This window comes from Columba livia, chromosome 1 (assembly GCF_036013475.1).
Source record: "Columba livia isolate bColLiv1 breed racing homer chromosome 1, bColLiv1.pat.W.v2, whole genome shotgun sequence".
In the NCBI taxonomy this organism is placed as follows: Eukaryota; Metazoa; Chordata; class Aves; order Columbiformes; family Columbidae; genus Columba; species Columba livia.
This window is the reverse complement of record NC_088602.1, coordinates 38,857,897-38,879,189: the sequence shown is the minus strand read 5'-3', so window position 1 is coordinate 38,879,189 and position 21,293 is coordinate 38,857,897. Positions and strand designations below refer to the sequence as shown.

General features: G+C 34.6%; 1 long non-coding RNA gene across 2 annotated transcripts; it reads left to right on the top strand.

Annotated features, from left to right (window-relative positions):
- The first annotated feature begins 32 nt into the window (after positions 1–32).
- LOC110358343 (uncharacterized) lies at positions 33–21,076 on the top strand. 2 transcript variants are annotated; one of them, XR_002412703.2, is made up of 4 exons: positions 33–1,710; positions 4,025–4,101; positions 14,650–14,950; positions 18,130–21,076. It is a non-coding gene; the product is annotated as an uncharacterized LOC110358343 (long non-coding RNA). The 2 variants fall into 2 exon arrangements; XR_010471014.1 differs by having other exon boundaries at positions 14,650–21,076.
- The last annotated feature ends 217 nt before the right edge of the window (positions 21,077–21,293 follow it).

Sequence of the window (21,293 nt, the reverse complement as noted above, 5' to 3'; positions counted from 1 at the left end):
GGATGAGCCTGGAAAAGAAACTAGGAGAGGACTATAATTATTTACTAATGGGAAGTGACAGATGATGACTATTTATGCTGAGTCTGGGTGCTTGATTGCTACCTTTACATGTCTAAGAGAAGTTGCTTTTTAGGACTGGCTACAAGTTGTAGCTACCTCATGGATACAAATGCAATATAGGGTTTAAGAAAGTAGTGAGAGAAGTAGTAGTAATGTATCATTAATAATATCCAGACATCTTAAACAACAGCTGATGTCTAATCTTAGTCAGGCAAAGATAGTGAGGATGAATCAAAGAATCATTTTTTTTCCATGTTGTCCTATAACATGATCATATTAAAAGCAGAGTCTAAAAATTTATTTTTAGTTTTTTGAAAGCATTGCCACCCTGAGACTCTTCATTTCAACCAATTCTGTTCTGTTTTTCAAGTTCTGCATTCTCAGGCAGATACCTCGTTGTTACGTCATAGAGCAGTAAGTATGCTTGTGAGTAGTTGCCAAACAAAAGGCTGTTTAAAGTAACAAAAAATGGATAATGCTGGATTAAGCCTTCTACTTGGAATGAAAAGCAAAGCTGTCTTCTTTTTGGTTTTTTTTTTTGTTAATTTCCAATAGGAATTTGCTCATTTTTCCCTCCCATTACTTAAAAAACATTTCCTGAAAAGCTTGACTAGCTGTTTTTACAACAGAATTCTTTGATTTTTGTAGTTTTATTTTCTTTCTTTTTACCGTCTTCCACATCCTATTCAGGGTAGTATTATTTTGTCTGTTTGTTTTTTGTTTGGGTTTCTTTTTGAAGTTGACTATATGTTTGAGTGGCACACAGGTTCCATCATTTCTGCATGCATGCCTGCTTATCCTTCATTCTGCTATTCTGTAATTTGAAAGTGTTGTCTAATAACTTTTAGAAAAGTAACTGATGGATATAAGAAAACTGAGACTCTGGTTTTATCACTGTAACTCTTTCCAAAATTTGAAAGTTATTGAAAAAATATGGTGTGACAAAGCAAAACATCAAAGCAGTAGTAAATGAAACAGAAAAGAAAATAAACTGGATGGGGGATATAAACATGAATATTATAAATTTTCTGCCATTCTAAGGCAGAAAGGAAAAAGTGAGAGAAATAAAGAAAAAACACAAAATACTGTAATCACAGTAATTTCCAATGTCTGTGAAAATATTAACAAATAAAAACACATCATTTTTCAACAGAAACAATGTAACATATTTGACAGAAGAGGCATTTAACACTTTTTTTTTAATCTGTTTAACCACTACAAAGGAAAAAAAGATACAGAAATTAATGACATTTTGTGATTTTCAAAAAAAAAACAGAAAACATATTTTATATACTTTCAGTACTTTATGCAATATTAACAACAGATATCTGAAAAAAATAACAGAAATAAACTTTATTAGTAGCAGATTTGATTTTTTATTTGTTGTGACATTGAACCTAATATCAAATTAAAATTGAAAAAGTTAAAGAAGAATCAACTTGAGGGGATGAAAGTTCTTTTTCTTGCTTCCTAATAATCTGAAATTCTTTCTCAGAAATCTCCTCTAATTCATCCAATGCCCATCTGTGTGTGTGAAGAAAAGGAAAAGAAAAAAAAAAAAAAAAGAAAAGAAAGAAAGAGAAGTTGAAAGAATAATAAAAGGACATAATCACAGCCTTCAGTAGAACAAGCTTGACTGGCTGCTTCAAGGTGAGTGACATTACTTCAGCTGTGGTCATAAAAGTGATATACCTAGAGAATCAACCATCTGCAAAGACTTGGAATAGGAAGAGTTCATCCCCTGAACGATTTTTGTCTTTGTACATAGTTTTTAGCAAGCCAGTGCAGAAACTAAATTTATGGCTGCCAATGACCCTGGTGCCCAAGCTCCTCACACCAGGGATTTATTTTTTTTATGTCTTGAATGACTTTCTGGTTCCTCCTCTGTCAGTTAACAGACTTCAATAAGAAATTCCCATGGTCTGTCTCTGGCTTCTCCTTATTAATGTTGGAGATTAGGTTTCCAAACTCATGTACAAATGAGCACTATCTGCAATGGTGAATTACAGGCAAGCAAAGCAAAGCCCTTTTCCAATCTTTTACCTTCCCTCTCCATGCTTGTCACTTCAGATACCAGCAGCCCAATTAAAAAGGAAAAAGTAATTAAAAAAAAAATAAAATAAAAGCTCAAACTGTGTGTCTTGCTTTCATTTAAATGTTCTTGGATACTTCCACTGATACACAAAAGATGCACAACCATTCTTCTGCAGTTTGGCAGCTGAGCTCCAGTCTGAGGGAAATGTATAACCAACAGAGGTGGTGATGGGGCTTTGCTGGATGTCCCTCTGTCCTTGTAAGCAAGAAGACTTTAATAGTCAAAATGACTACCTGATCAGAAATCTAAAATTTTCCAAGTTCTCAAACATTAAAAGATTCCCAAAGTGTCACTTTTTGAATGAGAAACTTGGTTTGCCACAAATCTATAGTACCAGCTGAGTGATGCAATAGAAAACTTGTCCTAGGATAAAACGCAAGTATTTTTATATTATTTCTATAACCCTGTACTCCAAGAAAAAAGCTGACAAGTCTCTGTATTCCACTTTGCCAGTGCACGAGCATGGATATTTGCATGTGCATAAATGCACATACATGTAAATCCTTCTAACAGAAGAGGATCCAAAAATTTTGATAAATACTTGCAGGATATCCAGACTAGAGTTCTTAGGAGTTAGAGAGGTCCTCTCCTGCCTCTCTAGAGACTTTAAATGTGAGTGCTGCTCCTCAGTAAAGCTTATGTTTTGCTGCCATAATCTTATCAGTAGTTTAATGATTAATTTATTGGTCTGATGATCCCTTACTTGCTGTAACTGAGATGCATGTGTTATCTTCAGTGACTGGGCCAACATGATAGTAAAATCCGTATCTTTCTGTGTGAGTAAAAAGTTATGGATTATGTCTAATCTAAAGCTACTGTTATTACCCTTAATGATTAAATTCAATAGCATCACTAGCTTCTCAAATGAATCCTGCTAAAATCTACACCTTACGTTCTATTCTATGTCATCTTACCTCATTACTCAGATTAGTTTCCAGACTCCACCATTCATGGCTGATTGCTGCCCGATCTTCAGTTCCTAACAATTTTGCTGCACCTTTTGAAATTTTTTTCTATCTTGAAATTGAGAGTAATCATAAACCTTTTGTACATCAGCCCCATATGTGCATGAATATGAAGTGTAATGAATGTTTCACCCTTGTGTCCCACAACAGCTTTCAATTATGGTTAATGATCTTCTTTAGTTCTTACATAACTACCTTTTGGTTTGATGAGATTCTTTTGTAAATTTACCTTTATCGTTCCACATTAAATTTGACAAAATAATGGAATTAAAGTGCTCTTAGTTTTGAAATTCCATTTGAGATATTTGTTAACCAATATTGGTTAAATACAATATAAGAAATAAAGTAATATTTGTTGATTTTCTCTGTGTGTGTGCTTATTAATTGTCTTCCCATTTTTAGAGACTTTCAAACAAGTTTTTAGCCTTTCTGAGATTAAATTTTTGTTGCTTATTTTCATCTCCTTCATTCCTTTGTATTTTCTGGCTCTTTCATTTTATCATTAGAACAATTTGCTGTCTTCATTGCACATCAAATTGATGAAGATGAATTTATTGCATATGTAGTGATACACAGCCTCATGCCTTCTACAGTTATTTATAGCTGCCATACTCATTTCTATTAAATTAATGTGTAGAAAATTCCATTTAGAATGGGGACTCATTGAGATGGATGCAATTCTGCCATCCAAGCATTGGAAGGAATTAATATGTGGAAAACTGTTTTGATATGTGCAAGAATTTCAACACTAGAGCATGAACATGGGCATACTTGATTTGTTTCATGTCTTTGAGTGTATTTACATGCCTGGTAACCTGCTGTTCCAGAACTGGTATGGAGGAATTTTGTGTAAAAAATAGCTAGTTTGATTTATTCCAAATACCTTCTTGTTTGTTTCTTCCAGAAGCAGCCATCAGAATACACGCAGGATATGAGAAAAAGGAACACCTCAGGGTTTATTGGTAGCCTTCCTCCAGCACAGTGAGTTTATGCCCAAGACCATGCATGTTTAACAGATTGCTTCAGACTTTTAAGTTAGTAAGCACTCTGCAGGAAACCAGTATGGTGCATAGAATTTAAACAGTTTGATACCGTAAGTAATTTACATTCAGTTTATTTTATGTAAGATGACAGAATCATCAACACCCTGTTCAAGTTACTGTCATCCCCACTGGCTTCTTCATCTGACTGTTAAAGTATAGCGTAATTTCTTGAGGCAACATGCAACAGAATCAGTTAAAATTTGTTCTTTCAATTCAATCAGAACTAAGCAAGGCCTGATTTTGAGCATCTTATCCTAAATCTGGCAACAGAGTACTATATCTTCTGGCCATCATATTTCTCTGCTAATGAGACTGTCTAATATACATATTGGTAGATAAGGAGATTATTGAATTTTTTATTGTGTTTATTTGTGGCATTTCTTTGAGAGAGCCTGTAACGGCTTATTTTCCATTACCAGCACACATGAAAAAATACTCCGATAGCTGCTGACACTTCATCAAAGAAAACTTCCATGAACTTTTCTAAAAAGTCACGTAAACCTAGGCTATTTAGAAAAATATTTAATTATCTGTAGACTCCACAGTTTTTAGAAACAGTCAAGGCCAAACTGGCATGGAGCAAAAACCCCTAGCAGTTTCTTTTATTATTTTTTTTTAATGCTCTTGTTACAATGTTTGAAGTAAATTTTGTTTTCTTTTGTGCAAAAAAACAGAGCCTGAATATTTAGGTTAAATGAAATTGCATAGTATGAGGAAGTAATTTTTTTCCATGGAGGGGAATAATAGTAATTAGGGACAGATTTTGAATATCTATGAGACCCCAGTGTGCCAAGTAAGGGTGAAAAAGCCCAAACCCACTACAACCAACAAAGCCTACAGTTTTTAAAAGGCTTAAGGAATTTACTTTGAGAAAGTGACTGTCACCATATCTGAACCAGGAGGAAGAGCAAAAGGGCATTGGTGGTTTGGTCTATTAGAAAGAGAAATTGTATAGATGAGATAGAGGGAGAGGGAAAAATTCCTCTGTCTGTATCATTGATATATATCATTGATGAAAATATAAGACAGTACTGGTCTGGATATGGAACTCTGAGGGACACTACTTCTCAGTGGTGTCCATCCAGACATTGAGATGTTGACCATTACCCTCTGGATGTGACTGTCCAACCAATTGTCCATCCACCAGACAGTTCACCCATCAAATCCATACCTCTTCAGTTTAGAAAGAAGGATGTTGTGGGGGGCTGTGTCAAAGGCTTTACAGAAGTTCAGATAGATGACATCCATAGCCCTTCCTTTGTCCACTGATGTGGTTATTCCATTACAGAAGGCCATTAAGTTGGTCAGGCAAGACTTACGCTTGGTGAAGCCATGCTGGCTGTCCCATATCACCTCCCTGTCCTCCATTTGCCTTAGCTTAGCTTCTAGGAGGATCTGTTCCATGATATTCCAAGGCACACAGGTGAGGCTGACAGGCTGTTAGTTCCCAGGGTCTTCCTTTCTACCCTTTTTAAAAATAGGTGCAAGACTTCTATTTTTCCAGTGATTGGGGACTTCACTTGTCTGCCATGACTTTTCAAATATCATGGAGACTGGCTTTGCAACTACTTCAGCCAATTCTCTCAGGACTCTGGGATATATCTTGTCAGGTTCTAGAGATTTATGTATATTTGCGTTTCTTAGGTGATCTTGAACCTCATCTTTTCTTATAGTGGGAGGGACTTTACTTGTCCAGTCCCTCCCTTGAGGTCCATCCACTCAAACAGTGTGGAAAGAGACTGTCAATGAAGGCTGAGGTAAAAAACTTGTTGAGTACCTCAACCTTCTCCTAATCTGTTCTTAACAGTTTGCCAGTTGTGTTCATCTGTGGGCTATACTTTCTTTGACCTTCCTTTTCTGGTTGACATACCTATAGAAGACCTTCTTGTTGTTCTTTCTGTCCTTTGACAAGTTCATCTCCAGCTGTGCCTTGGCATTTCTGATGCCATCTCTGCAAGACTGGGCAGTGTCCCTATACTCTTCCCATGATACCTGTCCCTACTTCCACTGTCTGTGCATCTGCTTCTTGCTCTTTAGTTTTACTAGCAGTTCTCAACTCACCCATGCTGCTCTCTTCCCTTTCTTTCCTGATTTCTTATACCTGGGATCCTACATCCCAACAGCTCTTGCACTCTATGGGAAGTGTCCTTAGAGATCTGCCAGATCTGGTTTGCTCCATTGCCCCTGAGGGCTGTTTCCCAGAGGTTCCCATTGACTAGCTTCTTGAACAGCTGGCAGTTGGCTTTCCTAAAATTCAAGATCCTGACTTTACTCTTCACCTTACCCCTGTGGTGGATGCACTCAACACCCAACGCCCCTCCCCCAGCCAAACCAGCAGCAGTTTGGTTCAGAGTCCAGAGGAGGCAAAGGCCTGAGCTGTAGCCAGGCCAAGAACTCCTTTTAGGAAACCCACAAGGAAGCAGAATGGTGCACTGAACATGGATACATTGTGGGTGCAGGGAGTCTTGTGCATACTTTTCCTACTGTATGCAGTTTGACTACAAGTCAACTGCTTTATTCTATAAATACGACAGCCAAGGTGAGCCTACTTTGAGCTTGCTCTGCAAATAAGCTGGCTTTATGGCAATGGTTTTACTACTCACAGGTCAGTGGATGAGCCCAATTTAAGTTTCATATCAATCATTTAGCTTAAGTAAATGCATACTAAATATGAATCATCTAGAAGTATAAAGTTCTATGATTTTTAATGTACTCTCTGCTTCATGTTACTTAGTAAGATGGATTTGCTGAAATCTTAAGCTGTAAATTTCTGCTCATATTTACCAAAAGCAACTACAAACTACACTGTACACTTGAAAAATAAAGCCTGTTTTGCACTTTGCTAAGAAGGAAAGGATTTATTCAGACAAAACATCACCTACAAGGCTATACACTATAAACAATGTCTACAGCTAAACAAAACAAAGGCACATATGATATCAGTGGAAAGGATTCAATGACAAGAAAAAGACCCCAAAGTGGAATATTGCTATGGGACTGAATCATGGTATGAATGGTCTGTAGAGATGTAAATGTCTATGGTTTTCTATGGTCAGATTGTAACCTCTATGCAGGTATCCTGCTTGAGCCAGCCTTCCTGCTATTCTACTCCATTTTTTTTTTTTTTAATTTTTTCTGGAAGTTTATTTCCTGAAAGTCTGCTCTGCATATGGTTATCAGGCATTGCCTGAAAGTTTGTCTCTGGAGTTCTAAAACATAGACTCCAGAGCAAATGGTTATCTAAGAGGGAATGCCCGAAAGTTTGCTTTTGCGAACAGGTACAGGCCTCCTCTGAAAGTTTGCCTTTGGAGCTCCAAGACATGGACTCCAGAGTGAATGGTATCGGGGAGGGAAAACTCCTGAAAGTTTGCTTTGTGAACAGGTACAGGCACCTGGAAAGAAGGTAAGCAGCATTTGGCTTGGCATATTTCCTCTATGCATTAAATAATAGAGCAAACCCACTACCAAACACTTTTAAATTGCACTTCTCTTTGAGACAACTAAACAATGTTCTGCAGTAAGCAGAATCCTAAGTTATTCCCCTGCAACAACCCCTCAGGACTTCAAACTCTACCCATGCATCATTACTGTGGCCCAGGCTGCCTCCAATCTTCATATTTCTGATTACCTCACTAGTGTTGGTGACCAACAGGTCCAGTACCACATCCTTTCTTGTAGGACTGTGTTTCTTGACAGTTTTTTCATTTGAATGTTGTCTTCTAAGCTACCCCCACTAGACTAGTCTACAGAAATAGCAAGTTATATGATAATTTTTCTTTACATCTTCAGAATATTTTAGTCTTCTCACTTTTCACTCACTAACACATCATTAAACTTTAGAAAATATTAATTTTCCACTAACTTTTAGCAATTTATTTGGATTTCTGTAATTCTTCTGCTGATGCAATACTACTGAAAGGATTTCACTTGAGTTCTTCAGCGCAAATATGTCTTTCTTTTGGTCACACAAATGGACTCCTTCACACATAATTCTGCTGAACTGTTTAATGGGTTCTTCTGTCATTCAGTGCACGCAATAGTTGCAGCTGAAAGGATTGCAGATAGCTTCTACCAATAGCTAATGCCAACTGTGTGAGACATAGTTACAGTAACTATGTTTTGCTAATTTGCGTGGAACAATTATTTATCCTTGATTTGTAGGAGGGACTTTTTGATGTATAGTGGTTAAATTACTTTTCTGAGAGTGATATCCTAATAAAAAAATAGCCAGATTTTTAGTAAACATGGAAATTGAAATGTTTCAATCTCAAGTACATGTCACAAGCCCTATATATTCTCATTCCCAGGCCCAGAGACTATTTTATTACTGCTCTGGTACAGCAGATTGAGAGTACTGTGTTTTTCTTAGTGTTGGCTAGTTCTTTCACCTTGAAGATGCAGATTCATTTCTCCTTTGATCTGGAGGGCTCCTCTCAGTTTTGGATCGAATGCCTGAATCTTTAATTTGCTGGATTCAATAAGGTTTCATTGTTCTTCTACAGAGAGCACCAGGTACAAAGAGCACCAGGATTCCACAAATCAAGAGACCTACCTCAACATGGGTAGTCATCCATACGCTTGATGCTGTCAAAGCTTGACCAGTGAGGGTTTGAGAGGACAGAATTCCTCCATTTTTATTACAGCTTTATAGAGACACTATCTCTTTTTGAGATCTAATGACAGTAACACTTTTGTTAATTTCTCTTCTTTATGTGCTCTCTGTTAAAACAAACAAACAAATAAACAAAGAAAAAAAAAACCAACAACGGCAACAAAAAAACAGCTAACCAACCAACCACAAAACCCCTACCTCTGAGGAAGAGAACTTGTGTATTTGTACTGCATTCAAAAAGCTGGGGTGTCAATCCTTATTTTAATCTTAGACTTCCATATTTATAAATCATAACAACTGAATTAATGTGTGGTCAGGTGCTAAACTCATTTTCAAACTAATGGAACGCTTTTTTTTTTTTTTTAAGTAAGTCCTGCATGAGTCCTTTACTGACTTCTTATAAAGTACCCAATGTATCCCTCTTGATTTTGTTTTGGTGTTCAGTGGAGTTATATTATAACAAGACGTGTTCGGCCCTTGACTAGAACAGCTGTTGCTACATGGATAGTTTTTCAGTTCATAGTCTACCTAAATAATATCCTAATCAAAAATAAATCCCATTAAACAAATGTGACACAAACAAATGAAAGAGAATAGATCTTTCAAGCAACAAGTATCTACAAAATACTGAGCAGGTTTCTAATATAAAATTCATTAAAAGGCCAGAAACGTAAAGACCTCTGGGAAGCACTGAGAATTTAGTACAGGGATAGAGGAAGGCTAGTCTCCAAAGAAATACTTCAGGGATGATGTAGTAGCAGCTGGTTTCCTTTTGTTTGTCTGAATTTGTTTAAAGAATTCACCACACATCGTCTGTATGTTCATGCATATGCATAATTCAGCCTTCACTATCCTGTTCAGTTTCATTCACTGCTGTACAAGAGTGTACAGCATTGCTTTTTCCCCCGTCTATTCCATCTTCGATAATCCTGTGAACTCTCCACAAAATATTCCCTCCCTGGGACTGCTTAAGCACACTCCATTGTTTTTTACAGGGATGGAAATCCCATGATAAACCTTAGATATCTCCCTAGTTTGTTGGGGGTCGGTTTGTTTGTTGTTTTGTTTGTTTGTTTTGTTGTTGTTGTTGTGGTTGGTTGTGTTTTTTTTTTCAAAGTCAGATGGAACTTTGCCTTTTTTCTTCAAAAGATACTGCCAAATAAGACCAAGACATGTACACAGTAAGTTATTGATACAAAATCTAAATGAAAGTCTATTCATTATATAAGTTAAGTGTATGTGTTGCTAGACCTTCTTTGACAAACATATAAAATATACTTGAAAAAATAATGATCAATGGAAATATTACAGAAAATTACTTGTAGAGTGAATTTTATTATTTTCAAGATATTCTTATGGAAAGAGAAACAGATAGTAAGATTAATATCATATGGACATAGGAGCAGATGAAGAGAGTAAATAAGAGAGTAGATAAGAGGTAAATAAGAGAGTACATAGGTAAAGACACAGTTCTTTACTGATCTTTGAAAGTGACTTCATATGTATCAGTGCAGAATTACTCCACACCAACTATGAGATGGAGATTTCTGGAAAAAACTGTATTTCTTCTCCATTAGATACTATGGGAACATGGGGTGGGATTGAGCTCAGCTGTCTTTAAAGTTCCTTGGAATTTTCCCAGCTGAGAGTTTTTCCATAGACAAGACTTTTGGACATCTCATGCTCTTAACAGTGTAATTTATTCTAAAATGTGTAAAGCAGTACTCTCAAGAATTTCTCTGTCTTGTGTGAAGAGATTGTAATTCCTATTCCAAGACTGACCTTCAGAATAAATCAGTGTTGAGGGAACTGGATGAGGAAGGCAAGGGGCAGAATGTAATTTTCAATATGAAAATGTAAATCTAAAAAACAAATTTAAATACTCCTGGACATCAGAAGCCTAGCTATCATTTGAGATTCCAAGTCAATCTGACAGAGCAACTACTATCCATAACTAAATAGTTTGGGACACCTTGAAGCCAAATATGAAACCACTTGTGCAGTACTGAGTGAATTTCAATTTTATCTGGACATGGAACAATATACCAGTAGTCCCAGAAGTGAAGAGAAAATAACCCCGACTAAGAAAACTTACCATTTTACTTTTCACAGTTCTTATAATTGCTGATAGTGTAGCATTTCAGAACAGATAACTAAAGTTTGCAATCCAATTCCGTCATAGGAGACAGTAGCCTAGAAACCTTGCAGCAATACTAGTGCCTATACTCCTGTTAATTTGTTAAAAGAAAATAAATAAATCTTATGTAGGAGATAAATCCTAGGAAATCTTAGCTGTGTGTTCAGTTGCTACTGTTCCCAGCGAAATAAATGAAACCCTAGGCCCAAGTTAAATGTTCAGTAACTATCAGGATTTCTTGATACATTTAGTATTCTATATGTTACTTTTTATTGATGCTAGTTTTGATGTGATTGTTAAGGAATTATTATAAATTTAACTGAATTTTCTGCTCTCATATGTCCAAAGTAATATTATTCACAGTATTTCCAAAACACAAAATCCATGTAAAGAAACATAAAAACAAGCTCTTTATTTTTTAATGTTATATTTCTTTGTCCTGATTGAAGAAGTGAAATACTACCAGGCTTAGCCATTAAGAAGCAGGACATAGTGTCATATAATCAATATGAGCTGATTAAAACTTTATCAGTTCTAAAAGACTTTGAAAAATGTGAGTTTTGTTTCACTTGGCTTATCTTGGTCAGAATGAATGTGCTGCACACTGCTTGGCTCAGACTTCATAGTGCACACAGAACTGTAAAAAAGCGGATGGATATCACCAGCCCTGTGATATGAACACAAAGCATACCTTCTACTCAAATTTCACCATCAAAGAGAACTTTGTTTAAATACTGTATCAGTCATTGAGTCTTATGCAGTCATAATGCTTAGAATCTTATTTTCTTCACATGTGATTTATGCATTTCTGGTAATCTGCAGTTCTTTGTGTCTTTAGAAATCGGGTATCATCTTTTAAGTTTCACTCAAATTTTAGAAATTAGAATGAAGGAAAAAAATACAATTTTTACTTGAATGTTTAAAACACTGTTTTGAACAGGTTCTAAAAAGGAAAGATGTTTAATAAAAGACAAATGAAAAGGCATCTAAAATTCATCTGCAAATAACAATTAAACAAAATGTGACCAATCATAGATCATAGGCAAATTTTCTCATTAACCATATTTTTCACATTAAGGTCAGAAGAGTCGGTTTTGTATATATAACATCTCAAGGATGTTAATAGGAAAACTTAATAGGAAAACTTAATTTTAACTGTTAATAGGAAAACTTAATTTTATTTTTGTTATTACTCAATGAAAAACAAACAAACACAACAAAATCCAAAACAATACCAAACAAGAAATAAAAGATAATAATACATAGGTACATACATTATAGATATTCCATACAAAAATACATATACAACCTATTTAAAGATGTCTATCTTGAAAACTTATCCAGCTCATGTGAGAGTCACATCTGTGCTTATATTTTAGTCTTATCTGAAACTTATTATTTTGCCCCAAATTAAATTAAAGTGATTCCTAGTAATAAATTATTTTGTTAAAAAGTATGTCATGAATACTGCAGAACATCTAGAGTAGTTTTCACAATTCAGCAAGTTAAGATCTGGAACTAACTGGATTATTTATTAAAAAAAAAATATTTTCTCTTAAGGAAAGAGACAGATATGTTTAGTGTTTCAGTAACGTGCATAGGGTTTGAAAGATTTATTTGTTCTTTTTTCCTTCAAAGTAACATTATTTCTTTTCTCAGTTGAACATGTTGCCTCCGTACACTTAGGCCTCAACACTTGTCTTCTCTACACTTCTTGCTTCAAAAGCCTTTGTTCTATCTTTGGTTCTCACAAACTAGACTTCCATGGTGCACAAACTCACAAAGTATTCATACATGAATTACAGAAGTATTTCTTCCTATGATCAATTCTGCTTTTCCATAAACTTTGCGGCAAAGGTCTGAATATATTCTTATTCTTTGGAGCAGAACTTTTGTTTTATCAATTGCCAAACTTTTAAATTACTTTTTTCTATATGCTATATTTTGTTTTATATTCCTTTACAGTAATATTAGGGGAGCTATACCACGTTTTACCTGTCACTACCTTTCTTTGTAATAGCGTCTGCATAATTTGGGTCTTCAAGTTGTTTCAAGTCTGTGATCTATACATATTTCCTTATCCTTTCCCAGCAATATTTCTTTTTTCTTTCTCCTTTTTTTTTTTTTTTTTATTTGTTACATTTTTATCCTTTTTCTTTTCTACTTTTTCTACTACCTATTTTGTAACAGGAAAAACTAGTGATGTCAATTCACGTAAGTAAAATGAACTGAAACCAAGCAAGAAAAAGCAACCTATGCCCCCCCCCCCGCCCCATTACCCTTTTTATTGGAAAATAAAGAAAGAATGAGAGAAAAGAGACAGAACACAGAAGAACTGGAGAGTATGGGATGATTACATCAGAAGGGTGTTTACAAGTCTTGCAGGAAGTCTGTGACAGAAGTTTTATTGATCTAAATTGATCTTTTTTACTCCTGAAAATCTCCTTTCTATAATAAGTTCAATAAAATTGACACCAATTTTCACTTGAAAAAATATTTTTTCTATAGTTTTGATTGCAAATTTTTGACTAATATTGGTCTATCATATTATTTCTTTAAAAGGAAAAAAACAAACAAACAAAAAACAAACAGCAAAATAAACCAAACCAAACCAAATCCCAAACCAAAAAGAACAATAGACCAAAATCAAAATAAAACAGAAAGATACTCTATCATTTTGGAACAAAAGAAGCACTTCTGGGATTAAAATATGCACAATTGTATTTGAAGCCCGAATACATTGTGAAAAGGGATTTTAAAGCTTAATGCCTTTCTATAATACCTAAAAGAGATAGAATTGAGAGAGAATTCTTTTTGTTGGCTCATCTGTGTGGTTTTCTCACTAACTTAATTTTATATGCTGAAGTCCAAGACTTTTGTTTTCAGAATTCAAGTCAGCTGCAATATAACTTCAGGAGCATTTACATGTTCCCAAACTTAAAAGCCCCTTAGTTCTGGATGAAGTCATAAACTGAAGTTCTTTTATGCTTATCTCCAAAGTTTTATCTGATCTGTTTTATTAATGTATAGCTTTAAAATCAGGTCTCAAGGCACAGAAAATTATTTTGGTTTTGATAGTTTTGGTTTTTTAATTATTCAACGTTTCCTTTTATTTTTAATATGTTGCCAGAAAAATACCTGGTTACACCAAAACCCCTAATTTCTCTTCCTTGCCTAGCCAAATTATGAAAAGTTTTTAAGACAAGTTCCTCCATACACCCAAACATTTTCTTATCACACTACATGGTTATCATCATTCTTTGCCAGTCTCTCCTCTTGAGTCTGTTCCATTTTGTGTAAAGTCCTTAATTGCAAAAGGGAATGGAATTTTGTTCACCTACATGAATGTACTAATGATCAGGATACAGTGTCATTCTTTTTTCATGTCCCAGCAAATATTTAATTATTTTAGACAAGCTTATATATCACAATCAAAACCTGAACAAAAAACACAGAATACGTTTTTTATTACTCTTCATTCTCCACTTTAGAAAGTGCTGCAATGTATAACACTTCAGTGCCCTATATTCAGTACAGATGACTGATCATTTCTAGTTGAATTATGTGTTTAAGATAAATATGTATGTTAAAGCTTTCATTGTTTTTTGTTTTTTTTTTGCATTTGTAACTTTGCAAAAATTGTGTCAACATGCAAAGTCACATCTTGCAGATTAAAATTTCTATTTGCTTTTAAGTTGTTTTTTTTCTTTTTCTTTTTTTTTTTTTTTTATATTTAGAATCATTCAAGTTGGAAAAGACCATTAGGATCACTGAAACTGATCATTAACCTAACACTATCAAGTCCACCACCGAACAACGGCCCTAAGCAACAGGTCTATACATCTTTTAAATACCTTCAGGGATGGTGTTTCAACCACTTCCCTGGGCAGCCTGTTCCAGTGTTCAATTTAAGATACATCATGCAAAAACATGGAAGAAGAGTTACACAAGGAATTTTTGCCAGTCAATTCTCCTTTTACTTTTTCAGAATGACAAAAATGTAACAGAACAAAATAATTATGAGTTATTTTTCCCATGGTAAGTCTGAAATTTCAGTGACCTGAATTCATTTATTTGCCATAACTACTAAAAAAAATAAGTTTCCTGATTTAGTGATTAGCTGTGTATGTATGCTGACAGTGTTGTTTTTTGTGCCTTTTAGAGCAATTCATTCACCAATGACTCTACTGGTAAAATACAGTCTGGATTTGGCCATTAGTCAAGCTAAAAGCGGTTAGTTAGGTTTTGGTTGGTTGGTTGGTTGGTTTTGTCCTCAAATAGTGCTTCTGGTAGCTTGATCATACTTGATGATTTTCAATGGTCTCATATAAACTTGTAGGATTTGGAGGAAAAACCATATGATGAACACCACTAGAACAGAAAGTATCAGAAAGAAAAGAAATGTACCAAGACCAAAGAATCTAGTTCTGCCTTCTGCAATATATATATCAATTTCACTGGCCCATATGAATGGTCGTATAGCTTTGCAAAAAAAAAAGTTTTCATTTCTCACTAGTTATATTTCTAAGACCTAAGTGTTATGACTTATGAATCCCTATTTTTATTTAGCTTGTAATTTTTCTATTATCATTTTTTTTTCTAGTCATCTTTACAGCTTTTCATCTTATTTCTGTGTTCTTCACAAATGGAGCTGTGCAGAAGACTTCTGGTACAGAAGCCATAGATCACTCTGTGATCATGGATAGACTTTCTGTGCCAATCTCTAATAGACAATTAGGATTTGTACAACAGTCAGACCATGTATTGTACACAACAACCTGAAGCAAGCACTTACGTTATACAGGGAGCATCAAACAGCTGTGCATCTAAAGTAAGCTTTTTGTTCAAGGTCACACCTTGAGAAATGCATTTCAATAAGAAATCCATTTTTATTAAGTTCAGCATATGCCTAAGTGTTTTGCTAACTGAAACAAGGCAGATAATGAGCCTTTTCCTTTCTGTTTGTGTCACTTAACTGTTTTTTAATTTTTTTTTAATGAAATCTCTCTGGTTGAATGTTCACCTCCTCATATATGCCCACATAGCAAAGCAGCTTTGACAACAGGATTTTAGGTGATAGTGTAACACATAAGTGTGATTATCGATATATTATACAAAACTATATGCAGGCTCCAGGAATATATACTGCTTGAAATCAGGAATTGTTTGAAAGATTTTCAGATATTTCATTATTTAAACAATGGCATTCCCAGAAATCTTCTAAAGCTTCTTATAAGTGGCTACTATCTCATACCCTTATGGAGAAATAGCTGATAGTGTATTAGCAGAATAAACCATTTTTCTAGTACTGCAGATAAAATTTCATATGTGTGGAAAAATAAATAACACAGGAAAGAAAATGAAACATTTACCAATTCATCTCCCCATTACTTATAAAACAGCACCTTGTAGAAATTATTAAAAATCAATTCATTCTCATGTAAAGATGACTGTTCCTGAAATTGCCTAGGTCAAGAAAATGTTGGCTTATCTGAGGTATACATGCCATTAACTTACATAATTGATGGCTTATGAGATACCTTAGGAGTCCACTTTTAAAGTAAAGAGAAGTGAAAAATGTATTTGGTACCTTAATAGGTGAGGACGCCATACAGATATGCTAGCTAGGCATAAGGAATCAGAAATAATATAGCACAGTGTAGGAGGGTTATGCTCTGACACTGAATTTGTGGTTGCCATGGAAACCTGTATCCCACCAACACACTGTGCATAGAAAGCTCCCATAGGAACAGTTTAGCCATTTATTTTCTATAGCCTGTTTTAACCTTTGACTTACTGTCTGAAGGATCCTCACTAGATTTACAACTTTGTCCTCTATAGCAAGTGACCTACAGGATAACAGAAGAACTGTTAATAACACCAATTCAGCAGTGTGAATACCATTACAGCCCTCTTGCTACTTCAGCTTCCAGGCACATGGAGGAATACTTGTTTTAAAACAAAACAAAACAGAACAGAACAAAACAAAACAAAACAAAAACAAAACAACAACAATAAAACAAGCAAACAAACAAAAAACCAAAACCCCTCAGTACTTTGGTTTACAAACTTGAAAGTTAACTTTACCTGGTGCAGAATTATAATTCTGACTTCGGTTCTGTGGATGTAAGAGATCTGGATTTTAAAGGACTAATATCTTCAAAGGACCTATATTAAGGATAACCCTCAGTGTTTGACTGGGCAAACTTAATAAGAAACAAAATGAACATGGAATTATATTCAGTGCTTTGTTTCAGATATAATGTTGACATCATTAAGCTTATGATGAATACTATAAGAAAAATATATAAGATTAGTCCCGTTTTGAAAATATAGATTTATTCATACATTTAGCATGGTTATATCATTAATTTTTGTATGACATTTAGATGCTGAAAGTTAAGCACATGAATAAGAGTTCATGGAACTTGTGTCTCAGTGTGTATTTTCATGACAATGTATCATAGTTTTGCTTTTCCTTCTCAAATGGCAGTTAAATATAATGTAATATAAAGCTAATTGAGACTAGAAATAAAAAGTAAAACTCATATGAGAGACTTTCCAAGAACATCTTGAATGGCATTCTGTAAAATCAGCAGGAAAAATTCATTGTATCTTATTTTTGTAGCACCACTTTCTGTATTAAATACTGTGATTGCATTTCATGCTGAATATTGAATATTGCAGCAGTGAAAATCAGTCTCTCTTACAATATTGCTTCCTAAAAAAAATACAACATGAATTCTATTTGATAGTCTGTCAGCTGTCTTTTTCACTAACAAACTATATCATACCAGTTGATGCAGGGTATGTAGATATTAATTTTTAAGCAATGGTTTGATAGGGTAGGATTGAAAAAATATTTCTAATATCATGCACAATGATTAAAAAGTCTTTAAGATCAATCCCTCTTGCCTTTATTGAAAGAGCTACAAAAGTGACAGAGTGTCTTAATGAAGAGTCAGATTTATTAGAGTTGAAATCTCTATTCTATTTTACTTAATTAGCTTAGTCTGCAGAGAGAAGCTGCAGTCAGAGAAATCTCTTTCTAGAAAAAAAAAAGAAATCCTTGTCTCTATTCTTGGAAAAGTAGTCAAAGTAGTGAAGTAGCTTTAATTTGTTTATGTTGTTTTAATCTTATGCTTAGTACATTGTGGTTTCATTCTCTCTTCACATATGTATTTCCTTTTGCTAATGTTATCCATCACTTATTTCAGCCTCAGGTGTCACTTGCTATAATATATTGAGGCAATTTTACATATCATCCAGAAAAGGAAAGTCAGAGAAAACAAGAAAATAAGCAGCTTTGCCTTAGACTCAGCTAATGAAAATACAGGCCTTTGCAGCTCACTGAAGACACGGATCTCAGAATTTTCTCATCCAGGGAGAAACTTGTCCTTCCCAAGGTCTGGTCTTGGCACATAAAACAATCTGCCTTTTTAATACTATTTTTTAAATTTTTAGTTTAAATGTATTTTTGAATGTATGTCATATATTCCTCCTACATTTAAAATAATAAAAAGTAATACAAAATAAGAGCATTACTGGCATGCTATCATTAACACTTCATACCAAATTCAACAGTGATGTTACTAGTTATTACCTCAAAGGCCTCAAAATGATGTCTGCAGTCTGTCAACATTATATTTCTCCCATAGTGCTACGTAAGAGGTCAGAAGATCATAGTACTGTTTCCGTACTTCTGTCTGACCGAAGTGTCGCACTGCATTTAAGGAAAAGGTTGTTACTGCATGTGTATGCATTTAAAAAGATTCAGGTACTCTGCTTTTACACCTGAATTACTCAAATAAGTCCTGCTTTTGTCTCTGTGTGTGTATGTCTGGCTTCATGGATGTCTTCCTGAGCATCAGCAAAGTCAAGGATGGGAGGCCCTTTGTAAACTAGAGGGGAAAGTGGCACTATTCATCTTGCATTGGGAGCAGTGAAAAGCAACTACAAATACAACAATAAATAAATAAATACAGCAGATAATACTAAAATAAATGAATACATCAAATGCTAAAGTTACAACTTTTCCTCATAAAAAGTTGAGTACCTAAGTCAGAGATGTGGCTAAATAGGACACAGAAACAGATATTAGAGCTCTTTTTTCCAGCCTATCACCCTAAAAGTTGGGCTGCAGAGTTTTCATTTTTCTCTTGGTTCAGCAGCTCTCTGACTAAACTGGCCATGGTAAGTCCGGAAGAGCTTTTCAGCCCCGGTTGTAGGATCCATGTCTAGGTTACATCCTGACCCAAGCATGAGGATATACTAAATACATATCATCACCTGTCCTTGGCTGGGCTTCAAAGGGTGGAAAGCCTGAGCATGTAAACCAATTAAACAAAGCCTTTGACATCTTATTTTTAACAGTATAACTCTGGTGCCAATATTCTATGTGAAGATATGGCCTAAAAAACCCCAGGAATTGCAAACTGCAGTGGGAATAAAGATGACAAAATATGTATTTAAATTAATGATGTGCTCAAAAAATACAGTTAGCTGTAGCGTTAGTATTTATATTAAAAAAAAATGTACAAAGATTAGATACAACTTTATCTAGCAAAATGTATCTTCTAGGGTGTGCTTGGTATTTGTCCAATGAAGCACCATGAAGAAGTACCAAAAAGTTGCAAACAAACCAGCCCAAGAAATCGAAGTCGCTACTGCAGCACTGCTGCAGAATTGTTAATTTCCTTCTCCTCTGAATGTCATTTCACTACTACTCTATGTGGATATACCAGCTTGTTCAGAAATACATCGTGCATTTCAAATATACTACTAGTTTATGGGGGAGAAAGGCAGATACCTTATGTGGATAGTCTAACTCTTAGGCAAAGTATTTAAGACAGCTCAAATAATTACTTTTGAAAAGGTCTCATCCTCTGTAAATTCACCACTAAATTTCATTATCTATTCAGAAAAAAAGAAAAACAACAACCATAACTTGATACATATGAATGTATTATAAACACATTTCTGATGAAGAAAGTAGACGTGATGCAAAAAGAAACAAGTTATTTCACATTCAGCTCTTTTGCTCTGTAACCTCATAAAACTCTGGTGTCTAGTGCTACTCTCCACACTACAGATACAGTAGCAATTGTTGCATATGTGTCCTCGTCAAGCTCAAGAGACTGATCTGAGTGTTTGCGGTTGTTTGATACCTCTAATTATACCTTGCCAAATCCATAACATACCACCTCTTCTTGTAATAAAAGCCTAACTTCATTATTAACTGTGTGTGTGTGACTGCAGCTGGACAAAAAAAAAAAAAAAAAAAAAAAAAAGCTTTAGTTTTATTTACTTGTTCCTTACAGACAAAGCCACTGAGCTTCATTTTACCAAAAACTACTTAGGAATTGAAGAATTTATAATTCCTGTTGCTTCAAATATAGCCGGAGAGGTTCATACTGTCTGATACTTTCCAAATGTATTTTTCTGACTTCTAATAGAAGGTTCTGTAACTGCCCTAGATTCGTTTTCATTTTACGAACTTCACCAATGAACTAAAGTATAGGCATATCTGGTGATATTCCTTCTAGTGTAGGATCTTCATGAATATATCAGATATCTGCAACACTCACTTTGCTACTTAGATTACAGGTTAGAAAATTCAAGCAACATCTCCTTTCTTTATACAATGTAATGAATGTCTTTGGTTCTGTAAACCAAGTACCAGGCTATATATTTACTAATTATTAAATGTTTTTCTTCATCAAATCTACTTTATTGTATATATATTTTTTTTTTCTTGTAGAATGAAATCTTACAGTACATTGTTCTATTGCTTCATATTTTTATATTTTTTTAATTAAAATTATTATTTTATTTCTCTTTCCTTTTGTGGCTTTAATTATTACCTCTTGAATAGCTGGTATGTCATTATTGACAAAGCATACTGTAACTTTTCAGTCTGAATCACCAGTTCAGCATCCCCAGCTGATTGTGCCAGAAGAACCCATTGTTTGAGCTATTACCCAAATACTATATGCCACAGAAAATCAATACAGATTTATGAATTTGAAATAAAATGGTGATGCATAGTAAAGGCAGCTGATTTCCCTGAGGAATAATTCCATCAAATAGTTTTAAATTCAAAAATAATAGCTCATATTTTGCTTTTTGTGAAACGTTATTGAAAACTTAAAAATAATAGAGGATGAGCCCACATGATGGAAAGGTTGAGATATCCATCAAATCGAAGAGGTATTAAGGGGCTAAGCTTCAGATATTCCTGCGTTCTGCAAATGGAAGATGTCCTGCAGAGAATTTTAGTGTCACTCTGTGCACACTAATATTGGCTCCACCAGAAAGTAAGTCATCTGACTTATATTAAGCAGGTAGAAAAGAATAAGTGGTGTCTTTTTTTTTTATTATT